This window comes from Chelonoidis abingdonii, chromosome 2 (assembly GCF_003597395.2).
Source record: "Chelonoidis abingdonii isolate Lonesome George chromosome 2, CheloAbing_2.0, whole genome shotgun sequence".
NCBI lineage: Eukaryota > Metazoa > Chordata > Testudines > Testudinidae > Chelonoidis > Chelonoidis abingdonii.
In genome coordinates, this window is record NC_133770.1 from 197,568,461 (window position 1) to 197,584,346 (window position 15,886).

Consider the following 15,886-nt stretch of genomic DNA (forward strand, 5'->3'; position numbering starts at 1 on the left):
CGGCTACCCTGCTCCCAAGTTTTAGTCAGGGGTATATACTAAAAGTTATGGATAGGTCACGGTCTGTGATTAAAATGTAGCCTTATTGATTAATTACTCTCACCTTTAAAAATGTATGCCTTATTTCTGGCCTGAATTTGTCTAGTTTCAACTTCCAGCCCCTAGATGGCGTTATACCTTTCTCTGCTAAACTGAAGAGCCCAATTGTTAAATATTTGTTCTCCAAAGATGTAGGCACATACAAATTGCAATCAAATAACCCCTTAACTTTCTCTTTGTTAAGCTAAATAGACTGAGCTACTGGATTCAGTTACTTTAAGGCATGTTTTCTAATTCTTTAATCCTTTTATTTTGTATTTATACAGTGCCTAGCACACTCGGGTCCATAACCAGGGCTCCTAGGCACTTTTACAATACAAATAAATAATTTTTTACATAGCATCTTCCATCAACAATATCAAACTGCTTCTCTAGAGGTTGACTGATTAAGCCCCACAACACCCACGTCTGGGAGGTATAGTGAGCAGTAGGCTTTTACAGATGGGGAAAGAGATACAGCAGTTGTGTTAATAGTATAAAGTCATTCTGAGAGTCTGTCAGAGTTGGAATTAGAACCAAGTTCTCCTGATACCTAATTTTGTGCTATTACGCAACACTACCTTTGCGAAATCTTCTGCCACTGGTTCTAGATGAGTTTAAATTGAGCTCTCCTGTCATTGGCCGAACTGAAGTACTACTACTTTCATTTTCCATTTGTTTCATTTCAGTGTGTCCAGCTTAAATTTTCTAGCACAACCCTTTTTCCAGCAAACTGTCCCAGTGTAGACGCAACTTATACTGTCAAAAAAGTTTTTTTGCTGGTATAGCTTATACTAATGCCCAAGTAAAATAAACTATATTGGCAAAGACACTTATATTGGTATAACTGCGTCTATGCCAGTAGAGTTTGCCAGTATAGAAATATTGTTTAAAAAACAAACAAACACACACATGGCTAGCAAACATTATTATACCAGCAAAAGCTTCTACCACACTTCTGGCCAGAGCACTGAGTGACCTCTTGACTAAGAACCATAAGGAATTTCCTCCTAAGTGTCCATTCAGCATCCCTGAGTTCACTCTCTCTATATTTAGTTCTTTAATTTCTACCAACCTTATGTTCTTTTTTCCACTTTAATAGCAACTGCCAGTTTTTAATTTGACCACTTAGGTGTATATCTGCACCCATTGTATTTCACATTGTAATAACAAATCAGCAGTACTTAGTGCTTTACAGCAGAGCACTTTACAAATATTAGCTAATTATCACAGTACTGAGAAATACCAATTATTAAATAGGAACCATTAAGATGCCATTGTTATTCATAGCAAAACACAGCTTTAATTCAGGCATGCTCTGGTATTCAGATAATCAGTTATTTCCATCTCTTTGCCTCCACCCACTTGAAACATTTTGTGTTTACCTTTAACTATTTCAATCAAGTAACAGGATTATTTATTGCGTGTACCATGCTTTAAAAATATAAAGTAACTCTGAGTGCTAAGTACTATTTAGAGTGAGAAGTATTTCTAAATTTGTAATACAAAGATTAAAGATTTATACTGTTGAACAAAAAATATTTATTCTAATTAATTTGCAAATTTATCTTCTGTCTCTTTACACAGAGCTTAAGACCCTGGAGGAAAGTAGTCATCCATCGGTTTATTGCAGGAATATTGTTCTCTGTAGTTAGGACCAAATCCCTTGCTTTGTTTCTTCTTTGATCAGGGACTGACAAATGATGGGGAGGGGGGTTGAAAATGGTCTTTTTTTGAAAATGAAAATGTTTCACAAATTTTTTATTTTGCTTTCAATGACATCTGAAGATGGAAACACTTTCAGGTTTTGGTTTTTGCCCAAAGAAATACAGCACTTTTAATATGAAGAATGCAACTACAGAAAATGCTTATTTTTATTTTTATTTCTGATATGGCCATCATGACCTCTCTTTTTTTGTCTGTAGGCCTGACTTGACATGAGTAATTGGTGAGGTCTTATTTCTTGGGAGATAGAATTAGGGAGGTAAATGGATCAGCCTTATTTCTGGAAACAGAATCTCTGCACTAGCCAAGATAAGGGGAAAACACCCGGGAACCTTTTACAATAGACAAGATAACAATGGATAAAATAAGCCTGGAATGTAAGATGAGGTAAAAAGTAAAGGCTAGTTTACACTGGCCATGTTAAAGCACTGCCCGGCAGTGTTTTTTAATGTGGCTTATGTAGTCATGGCAGAGCACTGGGAGACAGCTCTCGCAGTGTTCTAAAAAACCCACCTCCACACTGGTGCACTGTCTACACTGGCGCTTTACAGTGCTGAAACTTGCTGCACTCAGGGAGGTGTTTTTTCACACCCCTGAGCAAGAAAGTTGCTTGCTCTTCTTGTAGACAAAGTGCCTGTGCCTACAGTGGCAAGTGAAAGACAGAACTTTTGTCATTCAGAGGTGTTAAAAAAACACCTCCCTCTGAAAGACACAAGTTTTGCCAACAACAAGTGAGAACAGCTCCTGCCAACAACGCAAATGCTGCTCATTGGGGGTAGAAGATTTTTGTCAGCAGCAGAGCCAACAGCGGCTATACTACGTGCCTTTTAGCAGCAGGGCTGTGGCAGCACAGCAGTGTAGTGTAGACTTAGCCTAAGTAATGCACGGACAGAGCATGCTGTACATGGACAGGTTCCTACAAAGTGACCAAGCCAGTCTCAGACCATGTGATGCAATGTATAATAAACGCAATATAATGTGTAAATGTATATAAAGATAGACGTTTGCTTTTTATCTTTAGAAGTGTGGTATGCTCTGAACCTATGCCCTGTGCCAGTGGTTCTCAAACAGGGAAAATGGAGGTCTTCCATCAACTCATCTAGATATTTGCCTAGTTTTATTACTGACCACATAAAAAAAGCACTAACCAAGTCAGTACAAACTAAAATTTCATAGAGACAATGACTTGTTCATACTGCTCTAAATACTGAAATGTAAGTACCGTCTTTATATTCCAGTTGATTTCATTATATGGTAAAAATGAGAAAGTAAGCCATATTTCAGTAATAGTGTATTGTGACACTTTTGTATTTTTCTGTCAGATTTTAAGTGAAGTAACTTTAGGTACGCAAGACAAATCAGACTCCTGAAAGGGGCACAGTAGTCTGGAAAGGTTGAGAGCCACTGCCCTATGCTTAAGCCTGATCACCTAAAGCGTAGTTTAATTGTATGCCAATAAAGATATCACAGTGACAAGTTTGGAGTTGATCTAAGTTCCTAGGAACCAAGTGGATAAGGTCTCAGAAGCCACCCCAACAGTCTGCCCAATACACCAGGGTTGCCAACTTTCTAATGCAGGGGTGGGCAAACTTTTTGGCCCGAGGGCCACATTGGGTTTGCAAAACTGTATGGAAGGCCAGATAGGGAAGGCTTTGCCTCCCCAAACAACCTGGCTCCTGCCCCCTCCCATTTCCCACCCCCAACTGCCCCCTTCAGAACCTCCGACCCATCCTACTCCCTCTGCTCCTTGTCCCCTAATCACCCCCTCCCAGGACGCCCCCACCCCTAACTGTCCCCTGGGACTCCACCCCTTATCCAACCTCCTCGTTCCTGTCCCCTGACCACCACCCTGAACCTCCGCCCCTTGTCCAACCCCCCAGCCCCCTTACCATACCACTCAGAGCCACATATCTGGCAGCCACACCACCCCGCTGGAGCCAGACATGCTGCCATGCTGCTCTGCAGGAGTGTGCAACACCACCGCCCAGAGTGCTGCCCGCATGGTGGCATAGCTGCAAGGAAGAGGGGACAGCGGGGGAGGGCCGGGGGTTAGCCTTCCCGGCCAGGAGCTCAAAGGCCGGGCAGGCTGGGCCTATAGGTCGTAGTTTGCCCACCTCTTCTAATGGCACAAAACTGAATGCCCTTGTCCCACCCCTGCCCGACTCCTTCCCTGAGACCTCGCCCCTGCCCTGCCCCTTCTCTGAGGCCCTGCGCCCACTCACTCCATCCTTCCTCCCTCCATCGCTTGCTCTCCCCCACCCTCACTCACTTTCACTGGGTTGGGGCAGGGGTGTGGGAGGAGATGAGGGCTTTGGCCAGGGGTGTGGGCTCTAGGGTTGGAGCAGAAATGAGGGGTTCAGGGTATGGGAGGGATCTCTGGGTTGGGACAGGGGTTGAGGGTGCGGGAGGGGGTGAGGGCTCCAGCTGGGAGTATGGGCTCTGGAGTGGGGCAAGAAATGAGGGGTTTAGGGTGCAGGAGGGGCTCTGGGCTGGGGCTGAGCAGTTTTGAGTGTGGGAGGAGGTGTGGGCTCTGGGAGGGAATTTGGGTGTGAGTTCTGACCTGGGGCTGAGGGTTGGGGTGTGGGTGAGGATTCGGGCTCCAGCTGGGCAGCGCTTACCTCAGATGGCTCCCTGTTGGAAGCATAGCAGAGCTAAAACAGTCTCCCTGCCTGCCCTGGCTCCACATGGCTCCCAGAAGCAGTCAGCATGTCTGCCTCCTAGAGGCAGGGGCGGCCAGGTGGCTCTGCACTGTGTGTGCTGCCTGTATCTGCAGGCACTGCCCCTGCAGCTCCCATTGGCCAGGTTGCTGACTAGAACCACCAAGGTCCCTTTTCAACCTGGCGTTCTGGTCAACAATCAGACACCTGGCAATGCTACAATTCACAAATAAAGCCCATGATTTTATTTTTATTCACAATTAGCTTTAAACTGGGTTGAAAAAAAAGCAAAGAAACTGAAGTGCTGTGGGAAAAACAAGATTAAAATGATTAATTCTTCCAGTGTCCAATTGGAGGGGGAATCTAATCACTTGTTAAACAGATTTTTGTGAAATTCTGCTTTTTTAAGCAAGAGAGTATACATGTATATGAAAAACCTGAAAAGAGAGAGATGAGAAAATACTCACAGACCCTCACAGGTAGCAAGGTGACCAAATACTGTAAATCCAAAAAGGAATTAGATAGCAACCATGTTGTGCTGTTCACTGGGGGGGGTGGGAAGGGGGATAATTAAGAAGAATTAAGAGAAGAAACTACATGGTACTTGCACTACTAATACACAAAACAGCAACTTCTAGTTCGCATTTGTGTAGTAACTAGAAAGGGCTGTGTAAGGGGAGCTGGTTTAATAAACAGAAGGGAGCCTTCTGGTGACACTAAAGCAGCTCATTGTTGTAACAAAAACACATCAGGCACTAGTTTCATAGGATGACACAGGCATGCAATAGCAAAGGAGAACAAACACTATAGCATTCAAATCCTAATACATTTGACTTGGTCTGACTTTAAAGAGCAGTTAACAGCCCCTGGAAAAGTTTAAAAACAAATGTTTTTAGAAATAATGCATATGATATATTATTAGCGCTTCCCTGCCTTCACTCCTTATTAATAAGCACATTTTCTGTGTTTCACTTTCCTCTTTTTATTCAACAGACATTAATAAGAAAAGAAGATCTTTGCTTTTTAAGGGTTCTGTTATGCAGCTTCAACCTTCTCTATGCACAGGTTATACTGCTTTAACTGTATCAGTACAACCCATTCTAGTGGGTTATATCAGGATAAAGGCATCTTATATCACATAGCTCTTACTGTCGGTAACAGGAATAAGCTATAGAGATGTAATTCTTGATCTACAGTACAAAGTATTACCATCTAGAAGTGTGAAAAAGGTCATTCAGAGAAAACCACAGGTGTAGATGCAACTATGCCAGTGGAGGAGTGCTTCTGTCAGTTTAGCTAATGTTGTTTGTGGAGATGGTGTAACTATTGCAGCAGAACTCCTTCTGCCTGCTTACTCTGTCTCTGAGCTTGGGGTCTCTGTCAGCATAGCTATATCGGCCAATGCTCTGTAGTGTCGGCAAGCTCTCATTACCTTTATACAGATAACTGCATCCACAGAAGGTGTTGTAGTAATTTAATTATTTTGATAGAAAAGTCACACCCCTAACCAAGATAGACCTTAGTTTGGGGGTGGGCAAACTACAGCCCGCAGGCCAGATCCGGCCCATCAGGGCTTTGGATTCGGCCCATGGGATTGCCCCGCATGGCGCTGTGTGCCCCGCGCCGCTCTCAGAAGTGGCCAGCACCATGCCCCTGCGGCCCCCTGGGTGGGGGGGGGGCAGAGGACTCTGTGCATTGCCCTTGCCTCCAGGCCCGCAGCTCCCATTGGTTGGGAATGGGGAACCACGGCCAATGGAAGCTTTGGGGGAGGTACTTGAAGGTGCGACAAGGGCAGCTCATGGGAAGCCTTCGTCTCCCCCCTCCTGGGGGGCCGCAGCACTTCCTGGAGTGGTGTGGGGCCAGGGACAGGGCAAGCAGCCACGGAGTCTGCCTTTGCCCCGGTGCACACTGCTGCCACCCCAGAGCTGCTTTAGATAAGCGGCACTGGGCCGGAGCTCGAACCCCTCCTGCACCCCGCCCCCCAACTCCCTGCCCTGAGCCCCCTGCCGCACTCTGCACTCCTCCTGCATCCCGCCCTGAGCCCTCTCCTGCACTCTGCATCCCTCCTGCACCCTAATGTCCTTCCCTAAGCCCCTTCCTGCACACTGCTCTCCCTCCTGCACCTCAACCCCCTGCCCGAGCCCTGCACACAATTTCTCCACCTAAATGGCGACCTCGGCCCAAAAAGTTTGCCCACCCCTGTCTTAGTTGTTGCTTGAAGTGACTCTCTGGTTTATGCCATCACAGTCAGGTGCTGTGGATCTGGGTATGATGGTTTGAAGTCAACAATCAAGTCATCCATAGAATGAAATATTTTGAGGACCAAGCAGAATCTGGGGTGGAGGTGGATCCTATGAAAGAATTTCTTTATAAAATTAAAAGGCTGGAGAATATCTGGATTTGCATCATGTTAATAGTAAACTGAACATTTGAAATGAGACAAGTCTTCAGTAACAGCAAGCATTAGTCTGGCAGACAAATGGTGGGTTTTTTCTTGAAGGTAGGGTGACCACACAGCAAGTATGAAAAATTGGGACAGGGGGCGGGGGATAATAGGAGCCTATATAAGAAAAAGACCCCAAAATCAGGACTGTCCCTATAAAATCAGGACATCTGGTCACCCTACTTGAAGGTAAGATCTTTCTAATGGAACTACTATCCAGGAAGATAGTTTAAAAATAACAAAACACAAAAGCTTAGTGTTGAGCTGTTCTCCAAAGAGCTACTATCTACCTAGTGCACAAAAGGGCAACCATTTGCTTGAATACAATTCTGACTGAAGCAGTGGGATATCTTGTGGCCACATGGTTGGTTCTAGTATTCATACATTTCTCATTCAGCAAATTCTCCAGAAAAAAGACTCAGCTGTGCAAAGCAGCTTCCATTGTACTCCACAGGAGCAGAAGGCATTCAGCAAGCTGCAGGAAGATCTCAGCCTCTACCAAATCTGGGAGTAATTTAAGTTGGGCAAAGAAACAGTTTCATCCTGCAAGCCTTATAAATACAATGGAAGGTCTCCATGTGAAGTGCTGGCAGGATCTGACATTTGGTTAGTAGATAGAAAGCACTTTCACACTCTGGTAGCAACTGTTTGAAATGCTGTTTTTGAAAAACTTTGCAAAGCCTTTTTCCAAGACAGATTATAGTGCTATGACTAGAGCTGGTGGGAAACCAAGAATTCTGTTTTACGAAAAAAAAGTGAGGTTGTGTGTGTTCCATTAGAATAAAGTGAAAACCTCTCAAAAAAGTTTTGCCAAAAAACAACAACAAAAAAACGAAGAGTGAGAAACATCCAGTCCAGAATAGCCAATAGCCCAGTGGTGTGGGTGTTCACTTGCGACCGCCCTTTCAGTCTCACCTTTTGGAGCTGTTCCACTTTGACCTAGTAAATATTTCATTATTTATATAGTGAGACTGATTCAATAGCCCAATTGGGGTGTGGGAAACCCAGATTCATGTCTCTGCTCTGCCTGATTCTCTCTCTTGCCCAATGAATATTTAATTTATACAAAACGGAACAGCTCCAACAGGAGAGATGAAGAGACATCCACACAAGAAGAGTCAAAGTGCCTGGTGGTTAGAGCACCCCTCTGGGATGCAGAATAGCCAGGTTAAAATTCCCAACCAGCTCTACTACTGAAGGCTTGGGCCTACATTCCTAACTCATGAAAGTCTTCTATTCAGGAAAAAGTCAGGATATTTATTAGCACTATTTTCTATATTGCATATTAAAAGAAAACCCTTACCTATTTATGTTGTTCTTTTTGCTGCTTTCTTGATAGTAGGTGAGGAACTAGAGATACTGAACTACTAGCTGTGCTTTTTATTTTGGACAAAAGAATTTATCCAAGTTGATTAAAAGGTTTGTAACTAACTAAGAAAGGTTACTGACTGGCTAAAAATTAACTTTTAGTTCAGAATTTTATGACAGCTTTTTAGTTAACCTGTCAACTAATAATGCTGTCTACAAAAGCCAAGTCACATACACACCAATACATGTGAAATGTCCCCCACTGTTTCTTTCTGAGCCTTATAAAGGCTTCCCCTTCTTCTAAGCATTCACATTGGGTTAAATTCACATAAAAACTATCTGGAATTTATACAGATGAAACACAAAGGGGTGGGTGAGGAAGGTGCAATTTGTATATTTATATTTAAATGTGCCTATCCTAACCCTGAGGCACAATTCTAAAATTACCTAATTCTGACCTCAACTGCCTTGATTTTAAATCAAACTCCACTGTCTTCAGCGGAGGTAATCCTGAAGTACGACGGTATCAGTGAGATCAGAAGTAGGTCTATTATATTATTGTAGCTCAACAGCTTGCTAATGAGTCATAGTATAGTACTGGAAAATGCAATATTGTGCTAAGAAAAAAGGGGATTCTTTTATTGCTTAATATTTCACTGTAAATAAATCCTCATCTAATAATCTGTAACTTGGAACAAAGTTTAGAGTTCATGATGTATCAGGTTTATGATTTTGTGGTTATTATTCCATTTATTGGCCATCATAAAGATTACAAACATTGTCTGAAGGCCTGGTTAAATGCAAGCAGCTTTATCTCCTTAAATAAAAGTCTCTCTGGCGGTAGCTTATTAACTACTGGAAGGGTTGGCTTATGAGGAAAGACTAAAGAACTCAAAATGAATAGTTTGGTTAAATTCTGACAATATTCAGGAGAACAGCTGAGTGTTTAAACACTCAGGAGCAAGAAGAATTATTTACAGGAGTAGAAGAGAGTGGAATTAGTAATAAAGGGATAAGATAAAGAAAAGGAAGCTGTCTTAATATCTTTGTCTGTTTTGAATTTGAGCTTTTCCGGGCAGAGATTGTTTCCAATTATGTGTTTGTACAGTGCCTAGTACATTAGGGCCTTGAACTCAGTTGAGGTCACTAGGTGCTAATGTAATAAAAAGACAAATAAGAAAAAAAACCTTACTATAGTGAGACTATGGAAGGTATTGGGGAAGCCAAGTTTCTTGAGCCAGTTCATATTTGACTGAGTAAAAGACTGGAAAAAATACACTGCAGGAGCAATCTCTCACTGGCGAGGAAACAGTCTGGATAACGGAATAAAGATTTTCAGCTCTACCTATCATTTTGTGATTAGTTACCCTCCACCTCATGACAGCCACTTGTCAATACCATGCACTATATTTCAGCTGAGAGGGCAATGTGTTTACACAGTATTTATATAGCCACAAGCGATCCCAAGTTACCAGCCATGCTTGTCTTCATTGCCCTAAATCTAAATGCAACCTTTAGAAAAAAGTAGTTTAAAAAATTCTCTCAGAGCTGCAAATGCTGATTGGAAGGCCCCTTTCCAAAATTCCCAATATTCCCCTCACCTCCTAGGGGCACGGCCCCATTCCCTTGCTGAGAGAGTTGCAGCAGCTGACTGGATCCTTATTGCTCTGCATTCCAGAGAGAACTTCTCATGCAGCCCCCTTTGGAGTTCACTCAGAACTAGCCCTATTATCTGTGCTGGATTCTAGGAACAAGATTTTGTTCAGTGACCTAACATCATGCTGCAAAAACTTGACAGACAATACAATTATATCTATACAGGTAAGGAGAAGCCCTTTGAGGTCCTGAGTTGGCAGGTTTTATATAAGTGCTGATTAATATTAGTGTATCATTCTTGGGCAAAGGCCAAATCACATTGGTCACATTGTCAAAAGAAAGTCACTCAATGATGCATGGAGCTTGGCAGCTACAGATGATCTTCAATGGGAACTGAGGGCGCTCAGCACTTTTTAGGATCAGGCCCACAAACACTTACAAGACTCCACATCAGCTGTCACGAGGAGTACACCCTTATTACCACACCTCTGCTTCCCACCTTGTGGCTTACCTTGCAAGTCCTCCATACACAGAACTCCCCCTAAAGCCAATAGGACTTCCATGCACAGAGCTTAAATGATCAGGCCCCAGAGAACAGAAAAGACTTATTTTTCTAATGTCCTTCTCCTCTGAGCTCTGTTGTGTCCAAAGATAGAAAAACAAAAGAAGGGCATCCTAACAGCAAGCTTGGAAATTCATAGTTTTTAAATTCAAAAAGTGTTTTCAGATATTAGTCTCATGTAAGTGATGATGAGAAGTTGTTCTAATCTTGAGACCCTTCTGGCTGCTTTGCTGAGCAAAGCAAAGCAACACAACATCAATGTTAGACTCAGGGTGATTAATGCTGTACGTGCAATTGAGATGAACACTCATACAGCAGCAAGTAAATGGCTAGGATCTGGGATTATGTTTATTAGAGCCGTATGATACAGGCATCATGTTTAATTGGCTAAGAAGTTGATAGAACTTGTCGCTGCCCTGCCCCTGACTGCTGCATAATGCCCTCTCTCTGCTGGAAACCTCCATTTAGAGGGGAGGTTCCAACAGCAGCCACACCTGGGGAAAGGTCCGGAAGCACATCTCCACTGGAGCTGTGCTGTTATGGATTGAAGGGGAGGAAGACAGTCCAAGCCAGGAGAGAGGCTATTCTTAGTAAGGACATACAATTATTGCTTCTACAACTTGAAAACAGACAAAGCTCACACCTCAGACCACTCCTGCATCTTGCCAGAAGCTTGAGCAGGCTCAGACTTATAGCTTTGTCTGTATGAACACTTAGCTTGCAGCAGGCTAAGGTGTAAATCTACCTCCCTCTAGCTTGCCGTGCAGTAGCTCTGCATGTAGACCCTGGTGCAGTACACTAGAAGTTCCCTAGTGCACTTTGATCTGCCCTCCTTTGAAACCGGAGTAGATTAAAGTACACTGGGAACTTTTAGTACATGGCAGCAGGATCAAACATGGACATTAGGGCATGGCAGACAAGTGTGAGGTGGATTTACACTCCAGCCTGTCACAAACTGAGTGTTCATATAGACAAGCCCTAAGCAGACCCCTTCATAGTTAATGAAAGTGTTGTCCAGTCTCTAACAAAACTGACCGTTGACAGCACATGAAACATGATACTGCCACACCAAAAGCAAAGAGGTAAACATTAGGCACCCAAATCTAAATGTTTAATCTATATTTAGACGCCTAAAAAGGTTGCCAGTATTTAGGCTCAGATCCTGCTGCCACTGAAGTGAATGGTAAAAAGTCCCATTGACTTCAATGGTTCTGGAACAGGCCTTTAAATATGGATTTAAGAGCCTAACTTTAGGCACAAAAGTTTGAAATTTCAGCCAGACTGTTCAGGAGAATCCTGGGAGGTGAGCAAAAGTTCCTATCCTTTTACTTACTGTATTTCAAAAGGGATTAGATTTCAGGGCAAGTTAAAATGCTAACCTTTCATCTAGAGTTATGGATTCAAGACCATGCTGAGGGGAAAGTGTTCCAGGGGAAACCCCAAGGTCACCTAAAAGGAGATTACTGGTCTAATCCTAATTTCTATTAGATATCCATCTCACTGTGCTATCATATAAATAGCAACTTCTAGCAAGAGAAGCCCATCATTAGAGAAATAGAGATCGTGTGGGTTAGGGCTAAAGCGCTGTGGCTGGGCTGTTTTTGAGATGCTGGCACGATGACTAGAACACCCTGTTTGGCTCTGACCAGTAGCATTAGGTCCTAATCCACCAAATTACCTAAGAACACACTTAATTTAAGTACCTGAGTAGTTTTATTGAAGTTAATGGAACTGCTCACATGCTTAAAGTTAAGGACTGCATTGCTGTACCCAGGCTTTAGTCTCTTTCTTCCAAGAGCAAGAGAAATGATGAGAAACAGAACAAAAAAATTATATATCAAAGTATGTCCATGTGTGTATTTTTATTAGAGAAGAGAAGGCAAGGAGACATTCAGAAAAGAGATAAGGAAAACCATGGCTATTCCCACTGGCAAAACAAAAAGAGAATAAGAGGGATTTATGATGTGCATACCTTTTTAGGGTAAACTGGAACAGTTACATCTTGGTTAACTAAGGTCATGACTATTTATATAAAAGGTAAATTCAACCAAAACACAGCTCCAGGAGACAGACCATAGTTGCTAATCTGGTAAAAGTCATTAACGTGATTTAAAAAAAAAATTTAAGAAAAAATTAGATATCCCCAATTAAGGGAAACGGAGAGGGTATGAGAATTACTTTCACATGCCCCCTCTTTAATAGGGCTGTGCATGGAATGCTATTTAATATTGTAGCTAAACACAACTCCTTCAGTTATGCCATCCAGGGTTTTTTTTTAACATTCACAACATGGACCTGACTGCAGATACAGGCTGCCTGCTTCAGATTTCATTTATTTGTATGCCCACATCTTGTTCGTGGGTTGTTGGTTTTTTTTTTTTTTTTTGGTTCTCTCACATTTGAAAATGGACATTCAAATTTTGCAGTTGGAGTTCTTTAACTGTGTGCCTTGGATTTAGATAATTAAAAGGACTTACCATGATGTAGTATTGAAGCTAAAAGATTTAGCAATTCTTTCCCACTTCTCTTCCTACATGGAAAGCCACACCTGGTTGGTCTTTTTCTTTGTTATCTCTTTATATATAAAAAATATATATATATATGTTTTGCTCATCAGTGTTAGTGTTTCTCATACCACAGGTTAATATCCAGGGTTACAGAAAAGGACTTTGAACATGTCAACAAAAGCTTACGTGCACAAGAAAGATTAGATAGATAACATAACTGAACTCAGAAATCATCTCTAACCCTGAGCCTGAGAAGGAGCCAGAATTTACCAATGTACATTGCCAAAGAGCTACAGTAATATGTCAGCAGCCCCACATCTACTCCCTAGCCCCCATTGCCTCCTGGCAGCCCCCAACAGTCAGCACCTACTCCCCCTGCCTCCCACCCACAACAATCATCAGTTTCACAGGCACAGGAGGCTATGAGGGGGAGGAGCGTTGGCATGGCAGGCTCAGGGGAAGAGGCAGGGACCTTGGGGGAAGGGGTGGAGTGGATGTAGGGCTTGGGGCAGAGCAGGGGATTGAGCAGTGAGCAACCCCCAGCACACTGGAAAGTTAACATCTGTAGCTCCAGCCCCAGAATCTGTGTCTAGTTGTGATTCTATGACTAACCTCTGAAGAGCTGCATGCAGCTCTGGAGCCACAGGTTGGGCACCCCTGCTCTAGGTTATGTATGTTGGTTCTACAAGGTTAACTGGAATAAAAAGCAGTAAACATTTTTTTCACTAAGATCAGCAGATTTGATTGAATCCAACTGAGAACGTCTATTAAGAAAGAAAGTACTTTTTCTTATATACTAGCCAATTTTTATAATACAATCACAGTTTTGGTAAAGGGTGTGACATAAGCCATAAGGCATGACTGATACCCCTTTGAGTTCAGTGTATGCAAAATTTCTCTCTGTAGGTTATAATTCTACCTAGAGATTTCATTCATCCCTGGGGTTGGTAATTCAGTCTTAAACTGGACAACTGGATTTAGTGAGGATAGATTCTCAATTTTAGAGTGATGTGAAATGAACAGGGTTTTTAAATAGAAAGATAAATGGCTGTTTTCCAAACCATAAAATACCCAATTTAAATATTATGAAAAGTATTAGATCACTCGTAAATCACGTACTGCCATGATTTTTTTTAAGTGTATAGCCAATGATTCTACTTTATTATCTATTTATGATGTGAAATTATGATTAATCAATGTTATATTGTATATACTAATTGTATGCTAAATAGAATTAATTTGTAAGATTATAGAAGTATAATATTGATCAGTAGTTAGAGGAATCATATATTAGATATAAGTAAGACAACGCAAGATTTTAGCTTATCTATTTTAGGCCTTGGACACAAGAAATGCTGACACAGATAAATGACCAAGGAATAACCCGAGGCCCTAAGATTATGGGAAGAGAGATATCAAGTGATAATATTGCAAAAATCTAGCTGGAAGATTAATTTTAAATTATAAAAAATGCTGTAAAATCACATCTTGTCTCCAATATATGTCTTAACCACAGGATAAAGGTGGTACATCAATTTGTTTTTCCTCCCACTTACGGCCAGTGATTTATTGGCGTCAGTATGCAAAGTAAAAATAAGAGACCCTGGCTGGGCAGAGATGCCAACTGGTCCCAGCTCAGGGGACCTGCCCAGCTGCATCTGTTTCCTGCCTCACAGGACGTATCCAAATCCCACCTCGAGCCCCTGTGCAGCATCCTCCCCCAGCCCAGGGGGACAGGAGGCTGCAGGGGTGTCGCCATAGAGGCCCCACCCTAAAACTTCTTGCTCTTGCTCAGTTTGCTGTGGCACCAGGTGTTGTGCTTCCACAGGAGCCTCCAGTACTGGGGTGTCTCAGGGTCCAGCTTCTCCAGTTTCTTGAGGGGGGCTGCGGTGCATCTGGAAAAGCCAGTCAAGATACTCAGAACCGTCCTTCGGAGCCACCTCCGGGCCCTGTCTGTGGAAGTTCAATCCCATGGTGTGCGTGGTGAGCAGCATGGGGTCCTTGTACATCTCCAGGCCTTTCATCTCTTCCTTACTGAACCATTTCCCTTTGGCCATCACTGCTGCTTTCTTGGCCTAGCCATTAGCCAGCTCCCTGCAGAAGGTGGTGGGGGCGGCACTCAGGCAGTGCCCATCCCCAAGAGCCTGTACAAGTGCCTGGGCAGCCATGGGCTCTCACTCACAGCTGCACACACAGGGCTCCGCTGTAGTCTCCTTCTCCCGGTCACTGTTAGTGAGCATAAAGAGAACCTATACAGCCTATAGAATTTAGGGTCCCTTATGTTTCTAGGGGACACAGACCAATAAGATAAAAGAGGGTTGACACTTTCATGTACAAGTGCAGAATGTAGCTATAGAGAGAATTGCATTATAAAAAAGGGTGCCCAGAGCTGGAAAATTGAGCTTCCTATGGGAAACCTCCAGCGGGGACCATCCCCGTATTGATGATCAATCCACGAGAGAGCCATCAGACTCTAACACCATCTAGGAGGACGTGAGTACGACTGACATTGTAACTGGTGCGTGGATCTATTTAGGAATTGTATATGCTGTGACATGAATAACTCTGTTAGCAATTTTAATAAAACAGCTAAAAGATAGCTTGTTCTTGTGATTGTGTTACTTGCCTATGTTTTCATGTGTTCCTATGAGCTCTAGATCTAGAAGAAACAGATAACTCTGTTGAACTTGAGATTGTACTCACCAGAGCCGAACCCACTGTAGTATAATCAACATTAAATAAAACAGCAAGCTACAAATGAACCTTTTAAAAATATTAAACATTAATAAATGCGTGAAAAAAAATTGAGAGACTGATCGCGTTGGCTTGTTTGTGCATCATCACCCACTAACGTACCTCTGTCTGACCTGGAATATTACTCTACAATCATGACCGCTCACTAAAAGGCTTCTCTTAAATCAGAAAGGCTTGTAGTTTTGCCAGATTGCATAACAATTTTGAGATGTGGAATAGCTTGGTAAAATGTAGCACTAGGATGTGTTTGTTTGTC